This window comes from Phalangium opilio, unplaced genomic scaffold, assembly GCF_054372755.1.
Source record: "Phalangium opilio isolate 3A_F unplaced genomic scaffold, DU_Popi_V2 ptg000090l_1, whole genome shotgun sequence".
NCBI lineage: Eukaryota > Metazoa > Arthropoda > Arachnida > Opiliones > Phalangiidae > Phalangium > Phalangium opilio.
Window position 1 is genome coordinate 2,352,501 of NW_028324195.1, and position 14,203 is coordinate 2,366,703.

The 14,203-nt window shown below is 36.9% G+C and overlaps 4 non-coding genes across 4 annotated transcripts; all 4 read right to left on the reverse strand.

The window, feature by feature from the left end:
- Positions 1 to 489: 489 nt before the first annotated feature.
- TRNAL-CAA (transfer RNA leucine (anticodon CAA)) lies at positions 490 to 611 on the reverse strand. Its single transcript has 2 exons — positions 574 to 611; positions 490 to 535 (listed from the first exon to the last, which is right to left on the reverse strand). It is a non-coding gene; the product is annotated as a tRNA-Leu (tRNA).
- Positions 612 to 1,245: 634 nt separating this feature from the next.
- On the reverse strand, positions 1,246 to 1,367 carry TRNAL-CAA (transfer RNA leucine (anticodon CAA)). Its single transcript has 2 exons — positions 1,330 to 1,367; positions 1,246 to 1,291 (listed from the first exon to the last, which is right to left on the reverse strand). It is a non-coding gene; the product is annotated as a tRNA-Leu (tRNA).
- Positions 1,368 to 1,623: 256 nt separating this feature from the next.
- TRNAL-CAA (transfer RNA leucine (anticodon CAA)) lies at positions 1,624 to 1,745 on the reverse strand. Its single transcript has 2 exons — positions 1,708 to 1,745; positions 1,624 to 1,669 (listed from the first exon to the last, which is right to left on the reverse strand). It is a non-coding gene; the product is annotated as a tRNA-Leu (tRNA).
- Positions 1,746 to 2,568: 823 nt separating this feature from the next.
- TRNAL-CAA (transfer RNA leucine (anticodon CAA)) lies at positions 2,569 to 2,690 on the reverse strand. The gene is made up of 2 exons: positions 2,653 to 2,690; positions 2,569 to 2,614 (listed from the first exon to the last, which is right to left on the reverse strand). It is a non-coding gene; the product is annotated as a tRNA-Leu (tRNA).
- Between the last annotated feature and the right edge of the window lie 11,513 nt (positions 2,691 to 14,203).

Sequence of the window (14,203 nt, forward strand, 5' to 3'; positions counted from 1 at the left end):
ACGCCCCTTGAGTCTTGCGCCTTAGACCGCTCCGCCATCCTGACGTGGTCACTTCTAATTTGGACGTTTTATAAATTACATCTCTTCCAGTTAATTTCATAAAACATATCGTGTCAGAAGTGGGATTCGAACCAACGCCCTCATACGAGGACCAGAATACACAGATTCACGTTGTGAACGAAAGAAACTACGCCCCTTGACTCTTGCGCCTTAGACCGCTCCGCCATCCTGACGTGGTCACCTCTAATTTGGACGTTTTATAAATTACATCTATTCCAGTTAATTTCATAAAACATATCGTGTCAGAAGTGGGATTCGAACCCACGCCCTCATACGAGGACCAGAATACACAGATTCACGTTGTGAACGAAAGAAACTACGCCCCTTGAGTCTTGCGCCTTAGACCGCTCCGCCATCCTGACGTGGTCACTTCTAATTTGGACGTTTTATAAATTACATCTCTTCCATTTAATTTCATCAACCACTTCGTGTCAGAAGTGGGATTCGAACCCACGCTCTTATAAGAGGACCAGATTACACAGATTCACGTTGTGAACGAAGAAAACTGAGCCCCTTGAGTCTGGCGCCTTAGACCGCTCGGCCATCCTGACTTGGATTCATTCAATTGGGACGTTTTATAAATTACATCTCTTCCAGTTAATTTCATAAAACATATCGTGTCAGAAGTGGGATTCGAACCAACGCCCTCATACGAGGACCAGAATACACAGATTCACGTTGTGAACGAAAGAAACTACGCCCCTTGACTCTTGCGCCTTAGACCGCTCCGCCATCCTGACGTGGTCACCTCTAATTTGGACGTTTTATAAATTACATCTCTTCCAGTTAATTTCATAAAACATATCGTGTCAGAAGTGCGATATAAACCCACGCCCTCATACGAGGACCAGAATACACAGATTCACGTTGTGAACGAAAGAAACTACGCCCCTTGAGTCTTGCGCCTTAGACCGCTCCGCCATCCTGACGTGGTCACTTCTAATTTGGACGTTTTATAAATTACATCTCTTCCAGTTAATTTCATCAACCACTTCGTGTCAGAAGTGGGATTCGAACCCACGCCCTCATAAGAGGACCAGATTACACAGATTCACGTTGTGAACGAAGGAAAATGAGCCCCTTGAGTGTGGCGCCTTAGACCGCTCGGCCATCCTGACATGGATTCTTTCAATTGGGACGTTTTATAAATTACATCTATTCTATTTAATTTCATAAAACATATCGTGTCAGAAGTGGGATTCGAACCCACGCCCTCATACGAGGACCAGAATACACAGATTCACGTTGTGAACGAAGGAAACTGAGCCCCTTGAGTCTGGCGCCTTAGACCGCTCGGCCACCCTGACTTGGATTCATTCAATTGGGACGCTTTATAAATTACATCTCTTCCAGTTTATTTCACAAAACATATCGTGTCAGAAGTGGGATTTGAACCCACTTCCTCATACGAGGACCAGAATACACAGATTCACGTTGTGAACGAAACAAACTACGCCCCTTGAGTCTTGCGCCTTAGACCGCTCCGCCATCCTGTCATGGTCACTTCTAATTTGGACGTTTTATAAATTACATCTCTTCCATTTAATTTCATCAACCACTTCGTGTCAGAAGTGGGATTCGAACCCACGCCCTCATAAGAGGACCAGATTACACAGATTCACGTTGTGAACGAAGAAAACTGAGCCCCTTGAGTCTGGCGCCTTAGACCGCTCGGCCATCCTGACTTGGATTCATTCAATTGGGACGTTTTATAAATTACATCTCTTCCAGTTAATTTCATAAAACATATCGTGTCAGAAGTGGGATTCGAACCAACGCCCTCATACGAGGACCAGAATACACAGATTCACGTTGTGAACGAAAGAAACTACGCCCCTTGACTCTTGCGCCTTAGACCGCTCCGCCATCCTGACGTTGTCACCTCTAATTTGGTCGTTTTATAAATTACATCTATTCCAGTTAATTTCATGAAACATATCGTGTCAGAAGTGGGATTCGAACCCACGCCCTCATACGAGGACCAGAATACACAGATTCACGTTGTGAACGAAAGAAACTACGCCCCTTGAGTCTTGCGCCTTAGACCGCTCCGCCATCCTGACGTGGTCACTTCTAATTTGGACGTTTTATAAATTACATCTCTTCCAGTTAATTTCATCAACCACTTCGTGTCAGAAGTGGGATTCGAACCCACGCCCTCATAAGAGGACCAGATTACACAGATTCACGTTGTGAACGAAGGAAAATGAGCCCCTTGAGTGTGGCGCCTTAGACCGCTCGGCCACCCTGACTTGGATTCAATCAATTGGGACGTTTTATAAATTACATCTCTTCCAGTTAATTTCACAAAACATATCGTGTCAGAAGTGGGATTTGAACCCACTTCCTCATACGAGGACCAGAATACACAGATTCACGTTGTGAACGAAAGAAACTACGCCCCTTGAGTCTTGCGCCTTAGACCGCTCCGCCATCCTGACGTGGTCACTTCTAATTGGGACGTTTTATAAATTACATCTCTTCCATTTAATTTCATCAACCACTTCGTGTCAGAAGTGGGATTCGAACCCACGCCCTCATAAGAGGACCAGATTACACAGATTCACGTTGTGAACGAAGAAAACTGAGCCCCTTGAGTCTGGCGCCTTAGACCGCTCGGCCATCCTGACTTGGATTCATTCAATTGGGACGTTTTATAAATTACATCTCTTCCAGTTAATTTCATAAAACATATCGTGTCAGAAGTGGGATTCGAACCAACGCCCTCATACGAGGACCAGAATACACAGATTCACGTTGTGAACGAAAGAAACTACGCCCCTTGACTCTTGCGCCTTAGACCGCTCCGCCATCCTGACGTGGTCACCTCTAATTTGGACGTTTTATAAATTACATCTATTCCAGTTAATTTCATAAAACATATCGTGTCAGAAGTGGGATTCGAACCCACGCCCTCATACGAGGACCAGAATACACAGATTCACGTTGTGAACGAAAGAAACTACGCCCCTTGAGTCTTGCGCCTTAGACCGCCGCAAATAAATAAATGTTCATTTTAATCTAGTTAACCATGTCGAACGATTCATTTTATGTTACACTAGTAAGTTCGGCTTCTATGAATGTCTTTCCGGATAACACGCAATCTCATTTTAAAGTTCAGTTACCAGCTCCTTTAAACTTAGTTGGTAATTGGCATGTGGGGCTTGCCGAAGCATTTTTACCCCAGGCCTGGGATAATGTATCCGGCGAGTATTTATATTTCAATGCTGGAGTACATGACTATACTGAAAACAGCTGGGACCAGTATAAGATACAACTTGTCGCGGGAAACTTGCGTGGAGACGAATACGATGTTTATAAGAGTTTAATTAAATCTATTAATAATACCATACCCCCCGAAATACGACGGTCGGTTTATATGTTTATCACCTACAGTGATGACAATGAGAAGGCTTTTTGCGCTCTGAGAGCTAAAAATGGATATGAAGTTCAAATACCGGAAGAAATGGGTAAAATCTTGGGCTTACCCTTCATGGATTGGATCAAAGAGAGATACACTTTTCCCGAAGAACTGATTAAAAGAAAGAAAGACGATCCTTTAGAACTAAATAGTTCCAATAATTTTTTACATATAAGAAAAAGAAAAGGCCCAACGAATCCAAGGGAAATTACTCTGCAAATTCAACCCGGCCAGTATAACCACATTGAAAATGTTATTGAAGCAATGCGCCACGCAATTCCTCGAGAACACAGTAGTAATTTTGTAATTAAGCTTAATCCCGACGGAAAATTAAACGTAAAATGTGAAAATAACTATTATTTGTGTTTTAACAAAAATCAGTCAGGTCTAGGTAGACTATTAGGGTTTCATATGGACCAAATGGATAGACCCCTTATGGATGAAACTGGAAAAAGTGTAGCCGATATAGACAAGGGTACGGCAAGTTTGTATATTTATACAAATTTAATTCTACCACAAGTGGTTGGTGACGTTTATGCCCCTCTTCTGAGGGTTATACCAATAATAAATGATAAATCTTCTAGCTTAGCTGTACATAGGTTTCAAAACATTGATTATTACCCTTTAAGATGTCCATCATTTGAAATGATCGAAATTGATATGAGGACAGATTTCGGAGAAAATATTATGTTTAAATTAAACAAGTCCGTCATAAAACTTCATTTCATTCTCAAGCATGTCACGAAGTAACATATATCTAAACTACTACTTAAGCCAAACCGGAACTGGTCTTAATCATTTCCGGGGGCCTGTATTTCAAAGAGGAAACGGACTCGGAAGCATCTTCAAAAGTTTAATTAGATATATTACACCGATATTTCGACCAGCAGGTAAAGTGTTAGGTAGGGAAGCTCTCAGAACGGGGTCGAGAATAGCAGGGGATCTCGTAGCAGGAAGAAACCTAAGAGAATCATTGAAATCAAATTTGAGCGAAGCAGGATCAAATTTACTACAAAAGGCTAGCCAACACTTGGCTCAACAACAAACGGGCCAAGGACTTCGCAGAAAGCTGAAGCCTAAAAAGCGATCAAAAAAGAGAAAAAGAACGAAAACCGATTTTCTCGATTAAAAATAACAATGGTTGAAGGAATGATGTCTGAACTGGATTTGTTCGCGGAGCCACCAACAAATTACAACATAGAAAATAGTGATTATGCTATGTATAAAGCGTTGGCTTCGCTTTCTGATGATGGACCAATTGAATTTTTTATCCCTGGATCTAATGACGTCTTTATGGATTTGTCTAAAACCTTATTGCAAGTTCGAGTCAAACTAGTTAAGGAGGATGGATCTTCTTTAACTTCCCAAGACAAGGACGTTGGTCCTACAAATTTATTACACGCATCTTTATTTAGTCAAGTTGACGTATTTTTTGGAGATACGCAAGTTAATACACCAACGAATGCCTACCCATATTTGGCATTTTTTGAAACACATTTAAACTATGGTACAAGTGCCAAAAAGTCCTATCTTTCTTCAAAAATGTATTACAAAGATGACACTGTGGACGCTTGTAAAATGTTTTTACCCGCGTCAAACAACGACAAGAATGGAATGCTGAAACGAAGAGATCGGGCTGCCCTATCGAAACGCATTGATATGTTGGGTGATTTACATTTGGATGTATGTCGAATGAGTCGATTTCTCATTAATAATATTGATGTACGGTTTCGCTTCATAAAGTCAGTTAATGAATTTGCAATTATATCTACAGCAGCACTTAATCCTAAATTTAAAATTAAAATTGACGATGTTACATTATTTATAAAAAAGATTAAAATAAATAATGAGATTATGTTAGCTCAGGCGATGGTACACGAAAAGCACAATGTAATTTATCCAATTAACAGAACAGTGTTAAAATACTTTTCCATCAGTAGCGGTTCCACTGACATTATACGAGAAAATGTCTTTATGGAAAGACAACCATCACGCGTAGTTATCGGCTTAGTTAGAACAACAGCCTTTAATGGAGCCCTAGATTTGAATAGCTTTGAATTCAATCATTTTAATTTAAGCTACTTGGCACTAACAATTGGAAATCAAACATATCCCAATCCTCCGTTTACACCCCACTATGCCGTTAACGAGTATTCCAGAGAGTACCTCTCAAACTATACGGCCTTGGATTTGTTCAAAAGTAATAAAGGAAACTGTATTACCTTCGAAGAATTTAAAAAGGGTAACGCTCTGTACGCGTTCGATCTTACACCGGAAGAACAAGCGGGCGCTGAACATTTGTCAAGAAACAAACAGGGGAGCCTAAGAATATCTATGAAGTTCAAATCTCCGCTAGTCCATAACGTAACTGTAATAGTGTACGCCGAGTTCGAATCTGAAATTATTATTTCTAAAGATCGTACCGTGATTTATAACCCATCGGGATAATGAATACGGTGGAAATAATCGAAATTTTAACGTGTGAACCTGTAACAAGACCTTTTTTCCTCGGTGTATTTGTTTTCGATCAGAAACCATTACCGCCAAAGCAAGCTAAATATTGCTTTTGTCTAAATACGGAACCTTCATCGAGTACAGGACTTCATTGGTTAGCTATATATGTAAATAATAATGTAGGGAACTTTTTTGATTCTTATGGAAATGATCCCTCTTATTATAATTTTAATGATCTTAATGTCTACGCTAAAGAATGGTTTATAAACCCTGTACCTGTTCAATATCCATTATCTTTAACATGCGGTTTACATTGTACTTTTTATCTAGTTAATGCCTGTTACGGTTATAATCTAAACGTTATTATTCAAGATTTATGTAAACCAAATGATTTAATGTATAATGAAGCTTTGGTTCTATTGTTTTTATGTAATCATTTGTTGAAACATCAAAATAAATATTGCAATCAATAAAAAAACGTTTATTTAAATTTTTCTTTCCATAGTGTAGTGGGTACAACAGTTTTTTATCTTTTCTGGTTTTACGTTTAGAATGAAGAGGCGAATATAGTTCTTGAAATTTTTTAAATTCATCTAATGATTGAGCCACGCTGTTTTTACGTAGAGTTTTTTTTCCTTTGGGTGTTGGAGACTTAGCCGCCATAGCCGTAGCCGTAAATGGCTGCCATGTCAAGGTGGACCCGCTAGGTGGTGCTTGAAAAATGGTGGAACCCTGTGCAGAAGCGGTAGGCATAATGGGGGTAGTTGCGTGTATTCCTGTTAGGCTCGGAGTAATGGGTAAAGTAGCGGTAGAAGTAGAAACCACCGGGGCAGAAGGTAGCGCTGGATAAGTTGTAGGAGGTGCCGATACAGTTTTTACGGTAATGGGTTGTACTAGTTTCTTCATATTTAAATATTTTTGCAGGGTTTCCAAGTATTCTCTAAGTTTAGTTTCTGTAGACCCGGACTTTCGAAGAATGTTATGCATTTCTTGATCTAGCTCAGATAATTCTTTATCCACCGGATCCAAAATGGTATTGGCAGGCACCAAAACCATTTTCTTCATGTTAAACTTATTATAGCTGAGATAGCATTAGGGATAATACTAGCCAGTAACATTGGCCAAAAGGCTCCGCCTGATTGATTAATCATCAACTGACGCTTCTTACTTAATGGCAAAGACTTTTGAGCCAATAGCCTTATAACTCTCCTGTGACGTTTTAAATGATTTTTTAGTTTGGAGGTCAAAGGTATCCCGCCGTGTGTAATGTTAAAACAAATATTACAAAGCGTCTTTAATTGATCTTTGGTACTGTTTTTTAGAATGTGTTTTCTTTGAATTTTATTGCTTCGTTTAAGCAAAGTTAGGTATTTCTTACGAAGTGAGACCGGCAGAATCATTGTATTAAATAGATTAAAAATGCGCCGTCACTCTTTCTTATTCGTCGATAAATACGTACATATTTCCATCTGGAGGGAGGACATTTGTTCTAACTCGTAGACATTCATCCGTGGCTTGATGACAGTCAATCAAAATGTACGAGTGCGGCTTTTCAGTAGCAATGGCGTAGGCCTTCACTAGAAACTGACTTTTTCTAGGAAAAACTTGCCTACTTAAAAATTGTATTGGCGATGAATCCCTGGGACATTTGTATATTAAAATATAAACGCAATTTAGGCTAATCAATCTGAACTCTTTATTTTTACTAAATAAGCTCTGTGTAATTAAAATTATGCTGGTATTATAGTGGTGACTCCCCTTAATAAACATATCAGCTATTTCTTTACTATTACCACATTCTGAAGCTAAATCATCCAACACCAGGAGGTTATTTTGATTTCTATTCCAAAATTCTTCGTTATTCGGAGGTAACCCTTCCAAAAATTCTATTTCAGGGATTTCCCTTTTCAGATCATCAAATTTATTTTGGTAAATTGAATAGCAATAAACTATCCGATCTGGTTTTGGACTAATCATGCATGTTCTATATCTTAATAAATTAAAAACCCACGATGATTTACCACACATGCTAGAGCCTGCGCATAACATCTGAAAGGGCGCCACAAATTTTATTCGACACGCCATGGTTAATTAATGTAATTAAAATGACACAAAAAATTCAACATTTGAATATTTTATTGCTCAGTTCGAATTTCATATATTTTGAGTAACATTTTTTCCACCTTTCGAATACGATCTTTAAACCTTAGCACATTGTAAAGGGTGTAATTACATCTATCTTCGATAGGTATTTCAAACACAGTAACATTTGGTGAAAAATGTACATTCTTTTTAGATCTACTCATCCTGAGTTGTCTCTGTTAAGTAACCAAATGCAAATATATTAAAACCCTTAACTACGTGCTTCTTAAATGTATATCCAAATGTCTTTTCCATTTTTTATTTATTATTGTTGCCGTATATTTATCTCTACGTACATTAAAAGGAACGACTACTTTAATTCTTTTCGATTGATTATGAATACTTTCAAATATGGAGTCAAAATTTACAATATTTTCATTTATTCGATTTTGAAGACTTAAGCCCTTTACTTTCACGATAGTTTTGTTGTCTGTAGTTTTCAGGGCGTAACTTTTTGGAGCATTGCAAACAAATTCTAAAAGTGATTCCTCTCCCAGTTCGTTTACCCAACACCCCAAGTTAATACCGTTGGGGGGTATGTAGTCCCCCTCTTTTGCAACAAAGATTACGCTATCAGTATCCATATAAAGTACACGCTCATTCAACTTTGCAAGTGTTTCATAAAGAGTTAATCTACCATAACATGAAACAAAGCTGGCAACATATGGGTTCCCCTTATAATATGTGGGTTGAAACTCATCCTTAAAACTATACGTTAACAAACATAGCTCTTCGTTTAGGGGCCTTAAATCTATAAGTTCTTTTGTGTCGTCTACTAATATGCCAATTAGATCTTTATAATCACCTATTATGATAGACTTTGGTTTGTTAGTATTTAATCCAAATTTTCCCCATAGTGAGTTCAAACAAATTTTTGAGATTGCTCTCATAGCAGGGTTTTTAGTTACCTCATCCATTTCGATTTTGATTCCTTCAGTCTCATAAATTGAATCTAAATATTCCCTCTTTTCTTCGAAGGTTTTAACTGAGGAGGGGAACCCCGAGTTGGCCTGCTTAATCTTTAAAAATTTATTTACGTAACCACCGAAAAGTCCGTCGCTTACACCTTTTTCATATTTGAAAGTTTCTTTATAATAATGCATTTCTGATATTTTTAAAAGTTTGTAACCCATTTCCATAGCTTTATAAATTTCTGGGGTACACCACACGCCCGAAATTGACCTTTCACCATCGCTATGACTGCAAAGTTCAGTATTTTCTTCGATTACACAAGATTTACATAAAGGAAAATACAATCGCCCATTATGTCTGTAGGGTAATACAGGAATGTACAGACCATATGGGGGTAACAATGTCGCCGACATGATTCCAAAATAAGCGTCTTTCCGATAATCAAAATTGAATTGAATCACCTCAGGGAAATGCTTCGGGTAAATACCATATTTATTTTGACTAGGGTATAAAGACATAATGTCAAAATATAAAATACGTTCATTTTTACTTGGATCTGCTTTATAGTATAACTTTAGGAGTTCGCATCGTCCTCCATAAAGCGCTGATCTTGATAAGATATGGTCACACACTTCGACTGAATTACAAAATTCCCTAAAATCTTAATTTTCAGCCATGAGTTTATCGTAATCACATTCCCACATAGTATATATGTATATGTAGACCACTTTTTGAAGTTCGCATTCGTAAAAGGCACCTCTTATTTCTTCGTCGTTGTAATCTTTAACTACGTAACAAACTGGATTTCTGTAAAGAACTTTTGATACGGTAAATATTTCCCTCGTCCAATAGCCTTTATAACCCTTTTCGAAAAGAGGTTTACTCTTTGACAGTCTGACAAAATCACCAATCTTTAACTTTGGGGGTTTAGCAGGTTTTTGATGGCCATACAAACGCTGCCATACAAAATGTTCATTTTCGATATTAACATCTTTTGGAGCGAAGCCAATACTTGAATGCGTACTAGAGTTATAGGCCTTCATGATTTTTGGCAAACTACCAATATAATTATATTTTTTGGTTCTTGTAAATAGTTTGAATATTTTATTCTTTAAAGTACAGATACATCTTTCAATAACACCGCACTTTATCCTTCCAACACTTGTATAGAATTGAATACTCTCTTTCTTCAAATATTCTTTAAACAATTTTAATAGAAATTCACTGCCTTGGTCAACATTAATACGCAAAGGCTTTCTCTCTTTGATAGCTTTCTGAAATGCGCTTAAAACTTCTCTACTAGTTTTATTCTTTAAAGGAAAACTCCAGGCATATTTTGAAAATACGTCTATTATAGTCAAAATGTATTGAAACCCTTTGTTATGCTTTTTGATACGTCGTAGATCAATTAGATCGCATTGAAATACTTCATCAGCTGTTGTAGTATAAGTTTGATTTCGAGGGAAGTTTATTCTCCTTGGTTTATGAATAGTGTATGTGGGTTGAGACTGAAGCCAAGTCTCAATTTTTTTCTTTGAAATACTTTTTACTCCTTGTTTCAATTTATTTGCGCTTCCGTAACTAAGAGGGTTTTCAGAATCGTAATATACTCGGCTTAATTTTGATTCCATTGTTATTGCTAAGCTTAAATTCTATTACCCTATTCCTTTATTTAGAATTGATTTCACTATAACAATACAACTGTATTCATACGCTATAAGTTATCACCATAAGTCTATGATACTCTCTATAAGTATGGGTCTATAGAATATATGCCAAAAGCATTAATCACTACGTAGATAGTAAGAATTTAACAATAGAATTTTTCCTGGAATTGAATAGTACGAAACTAGCGCCGCGCGCGGAGTTAAAATGGGGGAAGGAACTAGCGGCGCGCGCGGGGAACCCCGCGGGGGTGAGGGGGGAAGGAACTCGCGCGCGGGGAACTCGCGAAGATTCACCGCGGCGGCGTCGGCGTGCTCCAGTTCCCACGCTCCAGTTCCCACGCTCCAGTTCCCACGACCCAGTTCCCACGACCCAGTTCCCATGACCCAGTTCCCATGACCCAGTTCCCATGACCCAGTTCCCACGCACCTACTTTATACCTCTACCGTGGTACGAAATGTAGCCCTATACTACTCTGGTCCACCCTGAATAATAAAATACTAAAAGCCCACTTTGTATTTTTCGCCTTAATTATTTGACATGGATAAGATTTTACGAGAACAGATTCTGTACGATTTCGTACGTGACAATCTAAGGCTCCCTTTATCTCGAAACAACGCAGGTATACCCATTTTTATTGATAAAATTTCTAATCATAACAAATGTTTGAACTACGCAATTAAAACCAAATTTATCATGTCGATTAAACTTAATTTCAAATTGCATTACGTAAACCTCCGTTTTTGTACAATATCTGTCCCTTTTTGGAGAAAAACGTTATTTTGAAACTCAATCGTCCAGTTTTTCTTTAATAATGATATGGTATTTCACTAAATCGTAACTTATAGTTGGATTGGTCGGAAAATACAATGCATTGCATAAAATCATACTTTGCTAAACATTCGTTGAAACCACGTAAAACGAGAATTTTTATAATTATAATTATCAGCTTCTCTCATCTTGTACTAGTCGGAAAACATTGAGAGTATCACTTTAAAATGTAACCATATGCCCAGAGTCGCTTTGAATCTGCTACACGGTAAAGGGTCGTATGATAACAGCCAAGATTTATATGAAGTTTATAATTATCAGTCGATTTTGTTCAACTCTAATGTTTCCATTAGAGAAACAATAGAGTGCAAAGAAAAAAGGACTTTAGAATATACCATGCATTACCTTTAATTTTGTAAAACAATAATTTATTTATTTGTTTCGATAATTATAACGAACTGTTAATTTTATTACGTTACTTTAAGTGGATAATAAAGTGATTTTTTATCAATTTTTTTACTAATTATAAAAGAACAATCTGCATAATGCAGGGCGTTACGCGATTGGTCGGAGTTCCTTATTTTGAGTTACGCTTATTATCTTAACCCAATTTGAATTTTAAAATAATTCGCAGGTATTGCCTGAATGTTCCACTATGCAAGCTGGTCTTATAATTAATAGAAGAATCAGCTAAAAATCGATTTATTTTCCTTTTCTCCCTCCCTTTAAGGGGCTCCTTTGTTCTCATAAGTTGCGCTTAACGACATGATGTTTTTAGAAATTGGATTTTGTTTGCTGCGAAGTAATTATACAGAATCGACGAAATTTACGAGATGCACTTAGGCTGTAGTTGCTTAAATAAATTTACACCAGAAATTATACATCTGCAAGTCATACGGGCACATTTACAATGAACTTGATAAAGAAAGCTAACTCGCAAATTGCACTTAAAGATAATGATCATATTGAAAAGTTGTGTTTTAGTAACCATGGAGAAGTAAGAACACTGAAACATTTGACGTGATAATTCACTTGCTACTAAGATTATGGTACTCAACACGTCCAATTGCAAATTGCCCAAAAATACCTGCTTTTGCAAAATATTCCTCCATTAGTCATGTATGGAAACGCATTTTAAGATAATTATCTCATAGAGCGGTATTTTGACGAATTAACGAAATATTACAGTCTTTTCCCATCCACAAAAACCATTTCAGAAAACCATATAAATCTTGGAATTGCATCTTCAAGTACGTTTCCTTCCGAAAAAGATTTAAAAGTTTTCAACGATAATAACATAAATATATCGGATGTGTCTTTTCACCGAAAAGCTTCATTAAACGGAAAAACTTTTGTAAGCCATACAAGAAGTAAAAAAACTGGCGACACATTTTTGTATAACGGAAAACGATACTGACACCTTTAATAAAATTAGATTTATAATTTCAAATAGAAGTAACAATGAAAATTTCATATCTGCCCGAAATGTAAAAATCGTGAAGCCTGCAGCTAGAATTACGCTAAATAATCAAATTGATACGCACTTAAAAAATTTCTATATTGTCAAAGAGACCTCTAAAATATCGTTGATCCATTTAAATAGTAATACTACATTGAGAAAATGTGTTCATTTTCATTTAAAAAACAAAACTATTTTGTCAGTTGTAAAAACTGTCTTAGAAGGCAACTAACAGAAACAAATTGCAGAATTAAATCAAGGTTTTTAAAATATAGCAAAATTTAAAAATATCATTTCAAAGAAATTAATTGTCGATCGAGAGGCCTATAAAATCAATAAAATATTCCTAGGAACATTTTTTCAACTTAGTCTTTAATATATATAAATGTTTACAATACCCTGAGAAATTATTTTTTCACGGACACCAGTCTGTACTTACTGGCTTCTAATCACCACCATCTTCTGGTCTTTGTCCATCCCACTTGGACACCAGTCTGTACATACTGGCTTCTAAACACCACCATCCACTGGTCTTCCGTCTATTCCACATAGACACCAATCTGTCTCATTGGCTTCCACTCCATTATCATCGTTCGGTTTTAGGATATACGCGGCGATCAGCTAGGGTTACGAGAAACGTCTAGCCTCCCTAAGGTGGGATCGCCACCAAAGGTTTTCGCAATTGCGCTTTTACCTTACTATTATAATGGAAACGAATCGTATATTTACCCCAAAATTTGAAGAAAGCGGGCAAGAGGGGTACCCTTCACTTTAAACGTCAATATTAGCAAAGTTTGAGATGAGAATAGGTATAACTTTATTTTAAACGATTTAACTATTATTAATATTAATTATTGAAGATTAAAATAATTAAAAATAATTATATTTATTTAAATATTAAAGATAATCTTGTTTCTCAACTCAAAATTAATACAGAAAGAGTTAAAAAGCAGTCTATGTTTTTGTCTGTGTGTGTCCGTCCATTGTTACACTAGTGCGCCGCGTTAGCAGTTAGCCTTGTGTTGATGTGTTAAAAAATCATACAGAACCTTAATATTCCCTTTTTCCATAATATAAAGTGAATATGTGGAAGTATTTTTCGTAATTATGATGCATTTAGTACTTTTGTAGCTTTAAAGCTCTGTTTCATTTTGATATTCCAAAGATTTTTTTTAATATTGTTATTTGAAATGGCTGTTTATATATTACTTAAGCTATACTACATCTGTATATAGAATAATGCTTGGTTTAGTGATTTCATGAAAAAAACTAAGACCTAGATCCCGGCGGGTATATTAAGTAGCATCCGCAATAGGCTT